The sequence below is a fragment of the Mobula birostris genome, chromosome 10 (genome assembly GCF_030028105.1).
Source record: "Mobula birostris isolate sMobBir1 chromosome 10, sMobBir1.hap1, whole genome shotgun sequence".
Lineage (NCBI taxonomy): Eukaryota > Metazoa > Chordata > Chondrichthyes > Myliobatiformes > Myliobatidae > Mobula > Mobula birostris.
The window spans coordinates 96,408,866-96,424,233 of NC_092379.1; the positions used below are offsets into that span (position 1 = coordinate 96,408,866).

A 15,368-nucleotide genomic window follows, 5' to 3' on the forward strand; every position below is an offset into this window, starting at 1 on the left:
AATCCAGGATCCAAGCATGAAATTAAAGCATGTCTTGGATTTCTCAGATTGTATGTATAGGAATAACAAAACAAAAATTAAATCACTTCCTTGTTCTCAAATAGGAAGATATTGTAAATTGCAGTGCCTTATTTCCTATTTTGTAGGCGATGAGTAAAGAGTAGTAACTTGCATTCACATTACTCTTCTCATGCACTGAAATATCTCTAAAGAGGTTTAACAGCTGAAATACTAAATGACAAAATTGACAGTTTGACAGGGGAATATTCCCTTTTTGAAATGCTTTTTTCCTCCTTTTGAAATGCTCCTTAAACCAAACCCCTTTAACCAAGTCTTTGGTTAAAGGGGTTTGGTTTAAGGAGCATTTCAAAAGGAGGAAAAATTAAAAGGATGTTGGGAGAGATTTCCATGGGTTAAGCTCAATACAAAAGAAGACCTGGCTGCCAGTGGTGCAGAAATTAAAATCAGGAATGTGCAGAATAGTATAATTTGTGGTGCACAGAGTTTTTGAATTGAAAGGAAGAACGGACTTTGAAAGACATTATGGTAGGGAAAGGGATGGGAGATGATAGTGTATTTGAATTCAGGATCGTGGAAAGATTTAAAAATAATCAGGGTGATTATTTTGAAATTGAGCTACTGTCATTGCGGGAACCATTGTATATTAGCAGGTGTAGGCCTAATGGATCAACAGGATTTGGAAAGAGGGTGACATGCCAGCATAGCATTTAGCACAACGCTATTACAGCTTGTGTTTGAAGTTCAGTTCCAGCGCCGTTCTGTAAGGAGTATCTCTGTCCTCTCTGTGGATATGTGGGTTTTCGCTGTGTGCACCGGTCTTCTCCCACAGTCAAATTCATATCAGGTTGGTTAACTGATTATCGTAAGTTGTCCCATGATTAGGTTAGGGTTATTCGGAGTTGTGGGGTTGCTGGGCCGGCAGAGCTCCAAGGGCTGGAGGGGCCAACTCTGCAGTGTATCGCTAAGTAGAAAAATAAATAAATAAAATGTAGGGAGCAGGAAAGGACGTGATTTCACAATTGAGGTGGTGAGAAATTTTAGTGCAAGTTAGGTTCAATGGACTAGGAAAAGGGAGGGAAATGACAGGTGAAATTATAGTTACAATCTTCAAGATAAAAGATATATTGTAGTTCTCACACCTTTTGTGGGAGATGTTTGTTGAGGATATAGTGGGAATAATGAGTTTGTAAAAAGAATTTATGGTAGAGAATGAAGTGTTTTCATTGTACAATAATTGCTCCTGCAATTTCAATTGCAGGAGGCATTACTTGTGACAAGAATTGAGAGATTTAAAAACTAGTGCCTGATGGGACATTTTGTTCAGTTTCAAGTAGCAAGAGCCTAAAAGAGGCACAATTGCAAATTGTTGGTTGAAAATTGATTAAGCAATTATGTAATTGGCAAGTACCAAAATAAAGATTAGATTAGATTATGAGAACACTCAGTCCTCTTTTATTGTCATTTAGAAATGCATACATGCATTAAGAAATGATACAGTTTCTCCAGAGTGATATCACAGAAAACAAGACAGATCAAAGACTAACACTGATAAAACCACATAATTATAACATATAGTACAGCAGTGCAAAGCAATACCATAATTTGATAAAGAACAAATGATAGAGATAGTAAAAAAAAGTTCTCAAAGTCCCGAGTCGATCGACTCCCGAGTCCCCGATAGCAGGCAGCAAAAGGGAGAAATTTCCTGCCATAAACCTCCAGGCACCGTCAACTTGCCGATACCTTGGAAGCAGCCGACCCTGAGTCCATCCGTCCAAAAACTCTGAGCTTCCGAGCAGCCTCTCGGATACAGCCTCCCGAGCGCCGTCCTCTGCCGAGCGCCTTCAACCTCTCCCCGGCCACTGAAACACACAAAGCCGAGGATTTCGGGGCCTTCAGCTCCGGAGATTCCGTTACCACACAGTAGCAGCAGTAGCAAAGCAGTCATTTCAGAAGTTTTCCAGATGTTCCGCTGTGCTGTCACATCTGTCTCCATCAAATCAGGATTGTGCACGGTCCCCTACTTGACAAATAACAGATATTCATCACCGAAGTGGCTGCGCGCGCTGTCATCGCGCCGCCATCTTCTCCCCCCTCCCAGGTTTGTAAGGTTTGTGCAAAGTGGCCATTGTGAGAATGGCCATAGTGTGAGTGGACAGTGTTAGAGTGGAACTCTGAGGCTTTGATGAGAAGAGGTGGAAGCTAAGGTGAGGTTTCTGTTAAATTCTCTATATTTTTATCATTAGTCTGTTAGCATAGTGGGAATGGAACCCAGGACAGTGGAGTGCTACTCTTGTGGGTTGTGGGAAGTCAGGGAGTTTTTCAGTGTCACTGATGAACACACCTGCAAGTGGTGCATCTGGCTACAGCTTCTTACAAACTGTGTTAGAAGAAGTGGAGGCAAACTGGATGACCTATGGATCATTCAGGAGACTAAGGGATTGATTGACAAGTGTTCCATGAAGGCAATTATTCCTAAGTTGCAGGACACAGACAAATGGGTGACTATCAGGAGAGAGGAAGGGAACAGGGAGTCACTACAGATTACCCCTTGTGGCAGTTCTCGTCAATAACAAGTGTATTATTTTCAATACTGTTGTGCAGGACATAGTAACAGAGGAAAGCTACAACAATCAGAGTTCTGGTACTGACCTGGTTATGTAGCTCAGACAGAAAGGGGTGGGGGAGGAGAATGAAGGAAGAGGTGAGAATGAGTTATGGGGCATTCACTGGATATGGGGGCAAACAGGAACAAGACTCCAAATGGTATTATGTTGCCTCCTGGGTACCAGGGTCAGAGACGTCTCTGATGAAACTGTGGCATTCTTTTGTGCAGCTCCTGATTGGGGTCCACATTGGTACCACTGAAATAGGTACGAAGGGTGACAAGGTCCTGCGAAGTGAGTTCAGGGAGTTAGGTGCTAAGTTAAAGCACAGAACCTCCAGGATTTCAGAAATGCTAGCTGTGCCACATACTATTGAGGCCAAAAATAGGAAGATAACGCAGTTTAACACGTGGCTCAAGGGATGGTGCTCGAGAGAAGACTTTAGATTTTTGGAATATTGGGCTTATTTCCAGGGAAGATGGGACCTGTACAAACGGGACAGTTTGCTCCTGAAATGGAGAAGGATCAGATATCCTTGGAGGGTTGAAACTAGAGTTGTAGGGGGTTAAGAACCAGAGTGGCAAGGCAACAAGTGGAATGACTGTGGGGAAAGATACAAAGTCTACATGCAAAGACAGAAACTGAAGGCTGAGCATGTAGTACTAATATTCTGAGTCTACTTCAATGCAAGTAGTATTGTAGGTAAGCCAGATGAATTTGGAGCATAAATAAGCATATGGAACTACGATGCAGCCATTAGTGAGATATGGTTGCGAGAGAGGCAGGACTGGCAGCTCAATGTTCCTTGGCTTCGTTGTTTTAGACATGATAGAGGATATATCAAATGGGGTGGGTAGGCATTACTCATCAGGAAAAATGTCACAGCAGTGCCTAGGACATATTGGAAAGCTCATCTACTGAGGTAATATGAGTGGAACTAAGGAATAAGGAAGGAATGATCATATCAATGAGTTAATATTATAAACCTCCCAATAGTCAGTGGAATTTAGAGGGAAAAATATTTGTAGTGAGACAGCGGACAGAAAAATAAGGTTCTGATAATAGGTGATCTTAACTTTTTGCATATTGACTAGGACTGGAGATTCTAACTTGTAGAAAGACCAAAGAGATTCAGGTAGGTGTGGAATGGGATAGATGGTTTTCTGGTTAAAATGATACATGGAAAGTGAGAGGTCTTCAATACTGAAATATTGAGAGTACACACTTTTGTACATTAGAATCATTAATTTGATAGAATAAAAAGCAAGGTTAAAAGGTTTGGGGAAACCTGGTTTTCAAGCAACTGTGAGGCCCTGTTTAAGAAGATGAAGGCAACAATCAGGTCTCTGCAGTTAGGATCAAATGAGGTGCTTGATGAGTATAAAAGGAGCAAGAGAACATTTATGAGAGAAATCAGGAAGACTGAATGAGGAAATGGGGTTGCTCTAGCACAGTGGTCCCCAATCACCGGGCCGCAGACCGGTACCGGGCCACAAAGCATGTGCTACCGGGCCGCGAGGAAACGATATGATTTTGTGATATGAAACGATATGAGTCAGTTGCACTTTCCTCATTCCTTGTTGCGCCCACTGTTGAACTTGAACGTACGCGAAGTCATCAGTGGCCCAAGATGTGCAAAGGAATGGGTCCGTGACCCATTTGTGAATGTCCTTGGCGAATCATCCATGTCAGCGTGGGAAAAAGATCAACTCTTCGAGCTTGCAAATGACGGTGGGCTGAAAAGTATGTTTGACATAACATCTGTGCCAGCATTCTGGATTAAGTTAAGGCTGAATATCCTTAGATAGCCACGAAAGCACTGAAAACATTGCTTCCATTTCCAACATCATATCGCTGCAAAGTGGAGTTTTCTGCAATGAATGCAACGAAAACTAACTTGCAGAATAGACTGGACATAAGGAACCCCCTTCAAGTATCTCTGTCTCCCATCATCCCTTGATGGGACCGTCTTGTTGCAGGAAAACAAGCCCAGGGCTCCCACTGATTCAGCAATATTGGTGTGTTGCAATTATTTTATATGTTCATACGAGGAAAATATGTGCTGTGTTTAATATCCAAATGTTACTTAAAATGTTATGATGCTATTGACTTATAATTCAGTGGTCCCCAACCTTTGGGCCGCAGACCAATACATTGCCGCGAAGAGTGCAGCAGTGGCCTGAACGCACCCAGCACAACTTTAAGAAAAAAGCCAAAATAAATAAGCTAATTAATTAGGTGCCACCCGGCTCGTAAATGTCGGCCCAGATCAGAGGCGATTGCTGATTGTGTCATGGTGCTAAAAAGGTTGGGACCCCAGCTCTAGCAGACAAGGTGAAAGAGAATTCCAAGGGCTCCAATAAATATATTAAAGGCAAAACGATAGCAAGGGACAGAATTGGTTCATTTGAAGATCAATGTGGTTATCTAAGCATGGAGATGAAAGAGATCTTAGGCAAATTTTTTGCATCTGTGTATACTCAGTAGCTGGACACATGATCTATAGAACTGAGATAAATGAGTAGCGAGGTCATGGACCACATCTGGATTACGGACGTGGAGTTGCATACTGTCTTGAGGCAAATTAGAGAGGATAAATCCTCAGAGCTTGACAAGGTGTCCCTTCCAATTTTGTGGGAGAATGATGAAGAAATTGCAGGGGCCCTAGCAGAGAATTTAAAACGTCCTTAGCCACAGGTGAGGTGTCAGTGGACCGGAGGATAGCAAATGTTGTTCTGCTATTCAAGAAAGGTGCTAAGAATAAGCAGGAAAATTACAGGTAAATTATTGGAAAGTATTCTAAGGGACAGGATATATCAGTATTTAGGTAGATGGGGCCTAATAGGAGGTAGTGAACATGGCTTTGTGTGTGGTAAGTCATGTCTAACCTGTTATGATATACTTGTACATGCACTCGTGAGCAGACGATTAAAGTTGGTGCGCATGTGCCGGTGTGCCGAGGAAAGAGGACCGGGTCGAGACAACAGAGACTTATGGAGAAGAGGAGTTCGGTGGGTAATAAAATGGATGAGTTCAGAGCGCTAGCCAGGCGTCAGAGAACATTTCGGGAGTGCAGTATTATGTGTTTCACTGGTACGGGGCTGCACAAGGACATACCCGATCAAAACTTCTCCATGGATGGCTTCCAGACCGTTAGGGCTGACCGGAAGTGCACTGAGAGCGGTAAGCATAAAGGAGTTGGGTGCTTACTGTTCGGGTTAACAACAGATGGTGCAATCGAGGAACGTGTTTGTAGACCGGATATCGAATTTTTTGTTGGACTTCGGCCATATTCCACCGAGATACAACACTGGGCGGCACGGGAGGTCGTTTCTGCCTGTGGCCATCGAACTTGCAGCTCCTCCCGTGAAGGATCAGACACCCTGAGCCAATAGGCTGGTCCTGGACTTATTTTCCATCTGGCATAGTTTGCATTTTGTTGTTTGATTGTTTGTGGTTTTTGTATTGCTATAATTATGCTCTATTCTTGGTTGGAGTGGCTGTAATGAAACCCAATTTCCCTCGGGATCAATAAAGTATATCTATCTATCTATCTGAAATATCTGTCTCGAAACATGGTGGCAGCGATGGGGTTCGGAAAATTGCTTTTTTCAACCGCAGCGCCTGATTTTTTTCAACTTGCTGTTGGCAGCATAATAGCAGAACTCTGAAACATCAGAGGGTGAGTGTTAAGGTAGAAAAATGTCGACCGAGACAGGCAACCAGCCACAAGTAGAGACGGGTGCAGTAGCAATGCTTGGAGGTGAGACAGCAGAATCTCAGCAGCACCCAGCGCCCACGGGCGACCCCGTGCCGGAAAACCATGGTCGGGACAGAAGTCCTCCCCCAGTCAGCGGCATCCGCCCGCCACTGGCCGTGACGGTCAACCGCGGAGTGATAGACGGGTGGAAGACATGGCGGCATATGTGGACTAACTACAGCGTCGTAGCACAACCGCACAAACAAGTTCCAGCATAGCAGATGGCATTATTTTTGCATACAATTGGACTGTCAGGACTTGAGGTCTACAACAGTTCTGTGTTCACAGATGAGGCTGAAGGCCAAGACCTCACAAAGATTTTAGCTGCATTTGACAGATATGCTATCGGTGAGAAAAATGAGGCATATGAACGGTACTTGTTCAACAAGTGGCAACATGAACAAGGTGAGACCTTTGAATGGTTTCTTGCCAGACTTAGATCTCTTGCAAAGACATATAATTTTTGCTTGTGTATGTCAGACAGTCTGCTGAGAGAGAAGCTCATACTGGGCATTAACGACTCCCAAACCAGAAAACTTCTGTTACAAGAGAGAAAACTATCGCTCAATTACTACATTGACAGCTGTAAAAGCACAGAAATGGCTGAATCACACCTACAAGCATTCAGTACAGCTGCAGATCCGCTAGTGTCCATGGGGTTAAACCTCGCACTAACAAGAAAGGTTCAAAGCATCCTGGACAGAAGGCTAGTGCTAGTGATGGAGCCAGAGCAAAAGGCACCTTGAATAGCCACAGAAGCGAGGTGAACCCTTGCAAATACTGTGGCACGGAACATGCAAGAGACAAGCAACAATGCCCAGCATACGGACAGGTGTGTAAGGCGGATGGCATTCAAAATCACTTTGCAAAGGTATGCAAGCAGAAGCCTGTGCATGGGGTGGAAGCACAAAGCGATGATCAGACCAACAATGACAGCAGTACTGAGTTTATCGACAATGTCATACTGGTGATCAACAGTTTGAAGACAAAGGATGACGTATTTGCACAGATGCTCATCGATGGAAAGTTAATAGACTTCCAAGTCAACAGCAGCGCGAGCATTAACATCTTACCCCGCAAGTACTTGAAGGGAGTAGTCCACATACTAAGACAATACACAAAAAAGCTGATGATGTGGAACAAAACCACCATGGATGCAGAAGGGATGTGTAGAGTGAAATTGCGTAACCCCATGATGAACCGCAAGTATTTTGTCGAATTTGTTGTGGTCACTGACGACTTTATACCATTGCTGGGAAGTAGGGCCAGCCAGCAAATGAAACTGATTACGGTCAACGATGACAACTTTCGCAGGGTGCATGCATCTACACTTAAAGAAAAACAATGCACACCAGAAGAATGCTATGAAGAAGTGTTCGATGATACGCTCAGGGAGCTTCCGGGTGCAGCCCACCAGCAGATTGATGAAGAAGTTCAACCTACAGTGTTACCTCCACAATGTCTTCCTCACACTATGAAGCGGAAAGTGAAAGCTGAGCTTGATCAACTGGTAGACCACAAGGTGATAGCTCCAGTCCATGAACCTACAAGGTGGGTCAGCCAGTTGGTGGTCACAGAGAAGAAGAACGACAATCTTTGTATATGCATTGACCCTCAACTATTGAACAAAGCACTGAGGAGAGAACACTACCCCCTTCTGGTGATAGAGGACATTTTGCCAGATCTTGACCAGGCTAAGGTTTTCAGCAAGCTTGATATGAGTTCTGCATTCTGGCAAGTGAAATTGGACTGTGAATCAAGCGTGCTCACCACATTCAACACACCTTTAGAGCAGTATAGATGGCTCAGACTCCCGTTTGGAACCAGCATTTCATCAGAGATCTTCCAGTGCAGGCTGCAGCAGGTGCTGGAAGGACTACCGGAAGTGATCTGCGTCGCCGATGATATTCTGGTGTACGGAAAAGGGGAAATGCAGGAAAAGGCAATCACCTATCATGATTGGAAACTTGACAGCTATTACAGCGTTGTGCAGGGCAGCATATCAGGCTCAACAAGAACAAATCTGTCTTCAGAGTGACAGAGATACCCTTTTTGGGGCATCTCATCACAAGTGAGGGACTTCAGCCTGATCCTGAAAAGGTCGCTGACATTCTCGACATGCCAGCACCCATGGATGTGCAGGGAGTGCAGCAATTGATCGGATTTGTCAACTACCTGAGCCATTTTCTACCAAGTCTCTCAGACACCCTTGAGCCAATAAGACAGCTGACAAAGCAAGATGTAACATGGGAGTGGTCAGCTGAGCAGCAAAATGCTGTCTCCAAGGTCAAGCGGATGGTATCCGAAGCACCGGTGGTAGCATTCTACAATTCTAAGGAAGAGCTAACCATCCACTGTGACACCAGCAACAAAGGCCTAGGGGCAGCACTCCTCCAGAATGGACGTCCGATCGCATATGCAAGCAGAGCACTAACGGACACAGAAATGCGTTACGCAGCAATTGAAAAGGAAATGCTGGCAATTGTTTTTGCACTTGAGCATTTTTATCAATACACTCTTGGCCACTTCACAAGAGTACTCAGCGATCACAAGTCACTCGAAATGATAGTTAAGAAGCTGTTGGTGAAGGCACCAAAGCACCTACAGGGTATGCTTCTTCGCCTGCAGAGCTATGACTTCGACATCACCTACTGTCAGGAAAGCTCATGCACCTCACGGATACACTATCACGAGCAGTTAGTGGTACTCCAGGCCTGCCAGGAGAACAGCTTCGACAAAGTCAATATGCTATCGCACCTGCCAATCCACGATGAGCGTCTAGAGCAGACTTGCATAGAAACAACAAAAGATGACACACTACAGATGTTGAAACGCGTAATCATCAGTGGATGGTTGAGCGAACGTGACGCGCTAACAGAACAACTTACGCCTTACTATAGCTATAGGGATGAGCTCGCAGTCCAAGATGGCTTAATCTTCAAAGGTGAGCGTGTCATCATACCGCAAAGTGAGCGAAAAGAAATGAAGGAAATAATTAATTCGTCATACTTGGGCGTAGAAGGATGCCTTAGACACGCACGCGAATGTCTTTTTTGGCCAGGCATGAGCAGCGTTATCAAGCAATATATTGCTGCATGTGATATTTGTCGCATATACGAAATGAGTCAGCAGAAAGAATCGCTTATGAGTCATGAGGTACCTGCTCAGCCGTGGGAAAAGATAGGTACTGATTTTTTACATTTGAAGGAAAAGAGTACCTCGTCACCGTTGATTACTACAGCAATTTCTTTGAGGTAGATCTTCTTTGCAATACGACCAGTGCAGCCATTATTCATAAATTGTAGGCTCATTTTGTGAGATATGGTAGCCCAACACAAAAGTGGTTAGTGATAATGGGCCACAATACACGTCAGCGGAGTTTCGCAGATTTGCACGAGAATGGGATTTTGAGCACTTCTGTAACAGCCCTGGAAATAGCAAAGCGAATGGAAAAGCTGAGTCAACAGTTAAAACAGCTAGGCGGATCCTCACAAAGAACAACAAATCACGAGCAGCTCCCTACCTCGCACTCCTAGACCATCGCAACACACCTTCGCAAGTGCTAAGCACAAGTCCTGCTCAGCGTTTGAGTCCTACAACAGCGAGTTTACTGGAACCCAGAGTTGTACGTGAACACAAGCATATGAAGCAACGCGTCCAGCAGCAGGCCGACAATTACAACAAATTAGATCTTGCCCCACTCGACGAAGGGGATACCGTGCGCATGCAACCCCTGGTGCAAGGTAAAAAGAATTGGGAGAAAACAATTGTGTGTCAGCGCCTTGATGTGCGTTCATATGTAGTTCAAGCCCCTTCTGGGATCTACTGACATAATCGCGAACATCTGAGGAACCGCCTGAAAAGCTAATCACATATGAACAGGCAAAACTAGGTCAAACAACCGAGATCAATGACCACAGTGTGCCTAACACATCAAATGCACACAGCTAAATACTAGCAGAGGCTAATGACATAACACAAACACTAACACAAACGTTGAAACATGCAAATAACAAACAACAGGATTCGGACAAAACAGTAAAAACTCGTTCTGGCCGCACAGTGAAAAGGCCATAATATCCAGAAGACTTTGTCCCACATTGAATAATTGCATGAACAATTGAACAATAAGTCTGTGACACTATTTGGCATTTTAATGTCATGTTTATACTCAAAAAAGGGCCATGTCCTATTTTAGGTTGTGTAGTTTGTAGTTTGAAGTTGAAGTCGAATTTTAGTATTTTTTATATTTTGTATATATGCTCATACAAAGGGAAATAATGAGTGGTATGTATTTGTGACAGGCATAAGAGACATAAGGCATGATTAATGAATGCTTTGAAAGTTAATTCCATGAAAATACACTGGAAAGCAGACTTCAGAGAAATTGAGTTTGTTAATAAATTGTTCCTTTTCTTTGTTTTGATAAAAGGGGGGATGTTACGATATACTCGTACTTGAACCCGTGAGCAGACAATTAAAGTTGGTGCACATGCGCCGTTGTTTTTATCTGAAATATCTGTCCCGAAGCATAACCAATGATGGAAATTTTTGAAGAGGTTCCAAGGGAGGTTAGTGAAGGAAAGGCAGTAGACTTTAGCAAGGCTTTTGACAAAGTCTGCATGGGAGGCTGATCCAGAAGGTTAAATTGTTTGGCATTCAAGATGAGATTGTCAGTTGGATTCAGCATTGGCAGAAAACAGAGTGGTAATAGATTGTTGTCTTTGACTGGAGGCTTATGACTATTGGAGTGCCGCAGGGATTGATGCTGGGTTCTTTTGCTGTTTATCAAGTATATTAGTGATCTAGATGTGATAAACTGGATCAGAGAATTTGTAGTTGACAGCAAGATTGAGGATATAGGGTACTTGAGGAAGACTATCAAAGCTTACAGTAGGATCTGGACCCAGTGAGAAAAATGGGCTGAAAAATGGCAGATAGAATTTAATACAGATAGATGTGAGATGTTGCACTTTGGTAGGCCAAGCCAGGGTAGAATTTACAGAGTGAATGGTAAGGCACTGATATGTGTGGTAGACCCCCAGACGGATCTGGAAATACAGATCCCTAATTTCTTGAAAGTGGTATCACAGGCAGTTAGGGTTATAAAGAGAGCATTTGGCACATTAGCCTTAAGTACAGGAATTGGGATATTATGTTTCTGCTCATGATCCTGAAGACCAAAGCCCAAGGATTGATTGATGGTCCAGAAGCTGAAGCCCTAGGACTATGAGTCTGAGAGTCTACTAGGGAAGTCGAAGGTCCGATATCTTCAAGTCCACTAGAATACTGAAGGCAACCTGTCCTGAGGTTGGAAGACTGTCTGAGTGTGTGAGTGGGAGTATGGGTGGGTGAGAGGGAGGAAGAGGGCTTGTTTTGCTGCTATGATATTCTGTGTTATACTGTCAGGCATTGTGGACATGCTTTGTTGGTGCCGGAATGTGTGGGGACACTTGCCGGCTGACCTCCACACATACTTAGGTTGTGTTGTTTGTTAACACAAATTGTCTATATCACTGTTTCAATATACTTGTGATAAATAAATGAGTCTGAATCTTTTGTACACAACATTGGTGAGGCCAAATTTGGATTAGTGTCTACAGTTTTGGTCACCTGCCTGTAGGAAAGATATCAATTAACTTAAAAGGTTCCAGAGAAAATTTACAAGGATGTTACTGGGAATTGAGGACCTGAGTTATAGGGAAAGGTTGACTAGGTTAGAACTTTATTCTCTGGAGGAGAGAAGAATGAGGAGAGATCTCAGAGGTATACAAAATAATGAGGGGTATAGATAGGGTAAATACATGCAGGTTTTTTTCCTTGAGGTTGGATGAGACTAGAACTAGAAGTCGTAGCTTTAGGGTGAAAGATGAATTATTTAATGGAACCCGAGTGCAAACTTCTTTACTTAGAGGATGATGCAAGTGTGGAACGAGCTGCTGATAGAAGTGATAGATGTGGATTCAATTGCAACATCTAAGAGAAATTTGGATAAAGTACATACATGGATGAGAAGGGTATGGCGGGCTGTGGTTGGTTCAGGTGATGGTAAATGGGACGAAGCAGAAAAACGGATTGGCACATAGTAGATGAAGTGAATGGGTTTTTGAGCTGCATAACTCTGATAATCTTTATATAATTGGTTTTAATACTGAAAATAATGCTTCATTTCAGCCAAAGATGGCAATAAGTGATTAAATAGTTTTCTGTCTAATAAGTTCTGTTTTACGATCTTTAAACTTGAGGGCAGAGGTGGAGAGTATTCAATGGGCTGGAAATTATGTAAATTTCCTGTAAGTGTGCGCCTGTTTGGGATTTCCATAATTATGAAAGAGCTGAACTTGTTGGTATTTGACATTCTTGTGACTGTGCCTCACCATGGTACCCTGGTGAATTCCAGCAGAGGAACGCAACATTGTATCAGTTACCCAACATGTACACTGTATAATCTACCCGATTAATGGTGTCCGGTTGGAATTGATGTGGTAGTGCGCCTGCATTGATTTCAACTCAGATTCAGATTTATTTATTTAACACATTCATCGAAACATAGAGTAAAATGCATCACTTACATTAACAACCAACACAATCTAAGGATGTGTTGGGGGCAACCCACAAATGCCACCATGCATTCCAGTGAAAACATAGCATACCCATAATGTTCAGCAGAACAGTACAGAACACAACAAACAACCACCACAACAAAACAATACCCGTTCTTCCCTCCCACCCATCCGCACGTGCACATACACAGTTCTCCAGCCACGGGACAGGACATCTCCAGCCTCCAATCTACAGCCTCCTGTGGACTTGTGAATTCACAGACGTTGGGCTTTGACATCGGTGGACTTACAGACATAGGGCTCTGGCCATCAGGCTACTACTTCCAGACTTCTGATCAACCGTCAGGCTTTAATCTTTGGTATCAACCCCAGAACTTGCCAATAACAGTGAAGGAGGACCCCGTACGCAAGACCTAACTCTGTTCTCGCTGATTTGCTTAACTAGTGGATCACCAGCCATCATATTCAGTGGCAAAGGAACAATAGATCACAGTCAGTAAAATAACTGAGATGGTCCATAAGACATAGGAGCAGAATTAGGCCATTCAGCCTATCGAGTCTGCTCCGCCATTCAATCATGGTGATCCTGGATCCCACTCAACCCCATACACCTGCCTTCTCGCCATAACCTTTGATGCCATCAACTTTTGCTTTAAATATACTAACGGACTTGGCCTCCACCACAGTCTGTGGCAGAGCATTCCACCGATTCACCACTCTCTGGCTAAAAGAAAGATTCCTCCTTACCTCTTTTCTAAAAGGTCGCCCCTCAATTTTGAGGCTGTGCCTTCTAGTTCTGTATACCCCCAATATAGAAAACATCCTCTACACATCCACCTTTCTATTCCTTTCAACCTTCGGTAGGTTTCAATGAAATCCGTCCACACTCTTCTGAATTCAGGGAGTACAGGCCCAAAGCTGCCAAACACTCCTCATATTTCAACCCCTTCATTCCCAGAATCATCCCCAGGAACTTCCTCTGGACTCTTTCCAATGACAACACATCCTTTCTGAGATATGGGACCCAGAACTGTTGACAGTATTCCAAGTTCAGCCTGGCTAGTGTCTTATAAAACCTCAGCATTATCTCCTTGTTTTTAATATTCTATTCACCTTGAAATGAAGACCAACATTGCATTTGCCACATTTACCACAGGCTCAACCTGTAAATTAACCTTCTGGGGGTCTTGCACTCCTAAGTCCCTTTGAACCTCTGATGTTTGAATTTTCTCCCCATTTAGATAATAGTCTGCACTATTGCTCTTTTTACCAAAATGCATTACCATGAATTTCCCAACAATGTATTCCATCTGCCACTTTTTTTGCTCATTCTTCCAATTTGTCTAAGTCCTGCTGCAATTGCATTGCTTCTTCAGCACTACCTACCCTTCCACCCATCTTTGTATCATCTGTAAACTTTGCCACAAAGCCATCAATTGCATTTCCAAATCATTGACAAACAATTTGAAAAGTAGCAGTCCAAAACTGACTCCTAAGGAACACAACTAGTCACTGGCAGCCAACTAGAAAAGGCTTCCTTTATTCCCACTCGCTGCCTCCTGCCTGTCAACCATTCCTCTATCCTTGCCAGTGTCTTTCCTGTGATGCCATGGGATTTTTTCTTGTTAGGCAGCCTCATGTGTGGCACCTTATCAACCACCTTCTGAAAATCTAAGTAAATGACATCCACTGCCTCTCCTTTGTCCATCCTGCCTGTAAGTTCCTCGAAGAAATCTAACAGATTTGTCAGGAAAGATTTCCCTTTACAGAAACCATGCTGACTTTGGCTTATTTTTTCATTAGTCTCTAAGTACCCCGAAACCTCATTCTTAATAATGGGCTCCAACATTTTCCCAACCACGAAGGTTAGGCTAACTGGCCTATAATTTCCTTTCTTTTGCTTCCTCCCTTCTTAAAGAGTGGTGTGACATTTGCGATTTTCCAGTCCTCCAGAACCATGCTAGTATCAAGTGACCCTTGAAAGATTATAACCAATGCATCTTCTTTTTTTTCTTTATTAATCTTTTTATTGATTTAAAAGGAACATAAATACAAGCAAGAGGAGAATTATCTCAAATGTACAAGTTTGTATATATCAATAACAATACAGAGATCGAAATAGACATTATCAAAATTATAGTGTTAAGCTAGTATGTAATATATAATAAAAAAGAAAACAGCTAATTTTCCTCATCAGTTCATGAAGAGGAAAGAAAAAAACTTTGAATTTTAAATCAAGAAAAAAAAACCCACTACACTATACAAAAAAAAAGGACTGGGCAGTCCATTCTGAGGATATGACCAAAAAAAAAGAAAGACTTTCTGATCAAATCTAAAACTTCAAAAAAAAATTGCAAGAGTAATATATCAAATTAAATGAAAATATTGAATAAAAGGTCGCCAGATTTGCTTAAATTT

General features: G+C 42.9%; 1 protein-coding gene across 1 annotated transcript in view; it reads left to right on the forward strand.

The window, feature by feature from the left end:
* Window positions 1-15,368, forward strand: part of LOC140204181 (exocyst complex component 1-like) — a 105,967-nt gene that overhangs the window by 22,036 nt on the left and 68,563 nt on the right. The window lies entirely within an intron of this gene.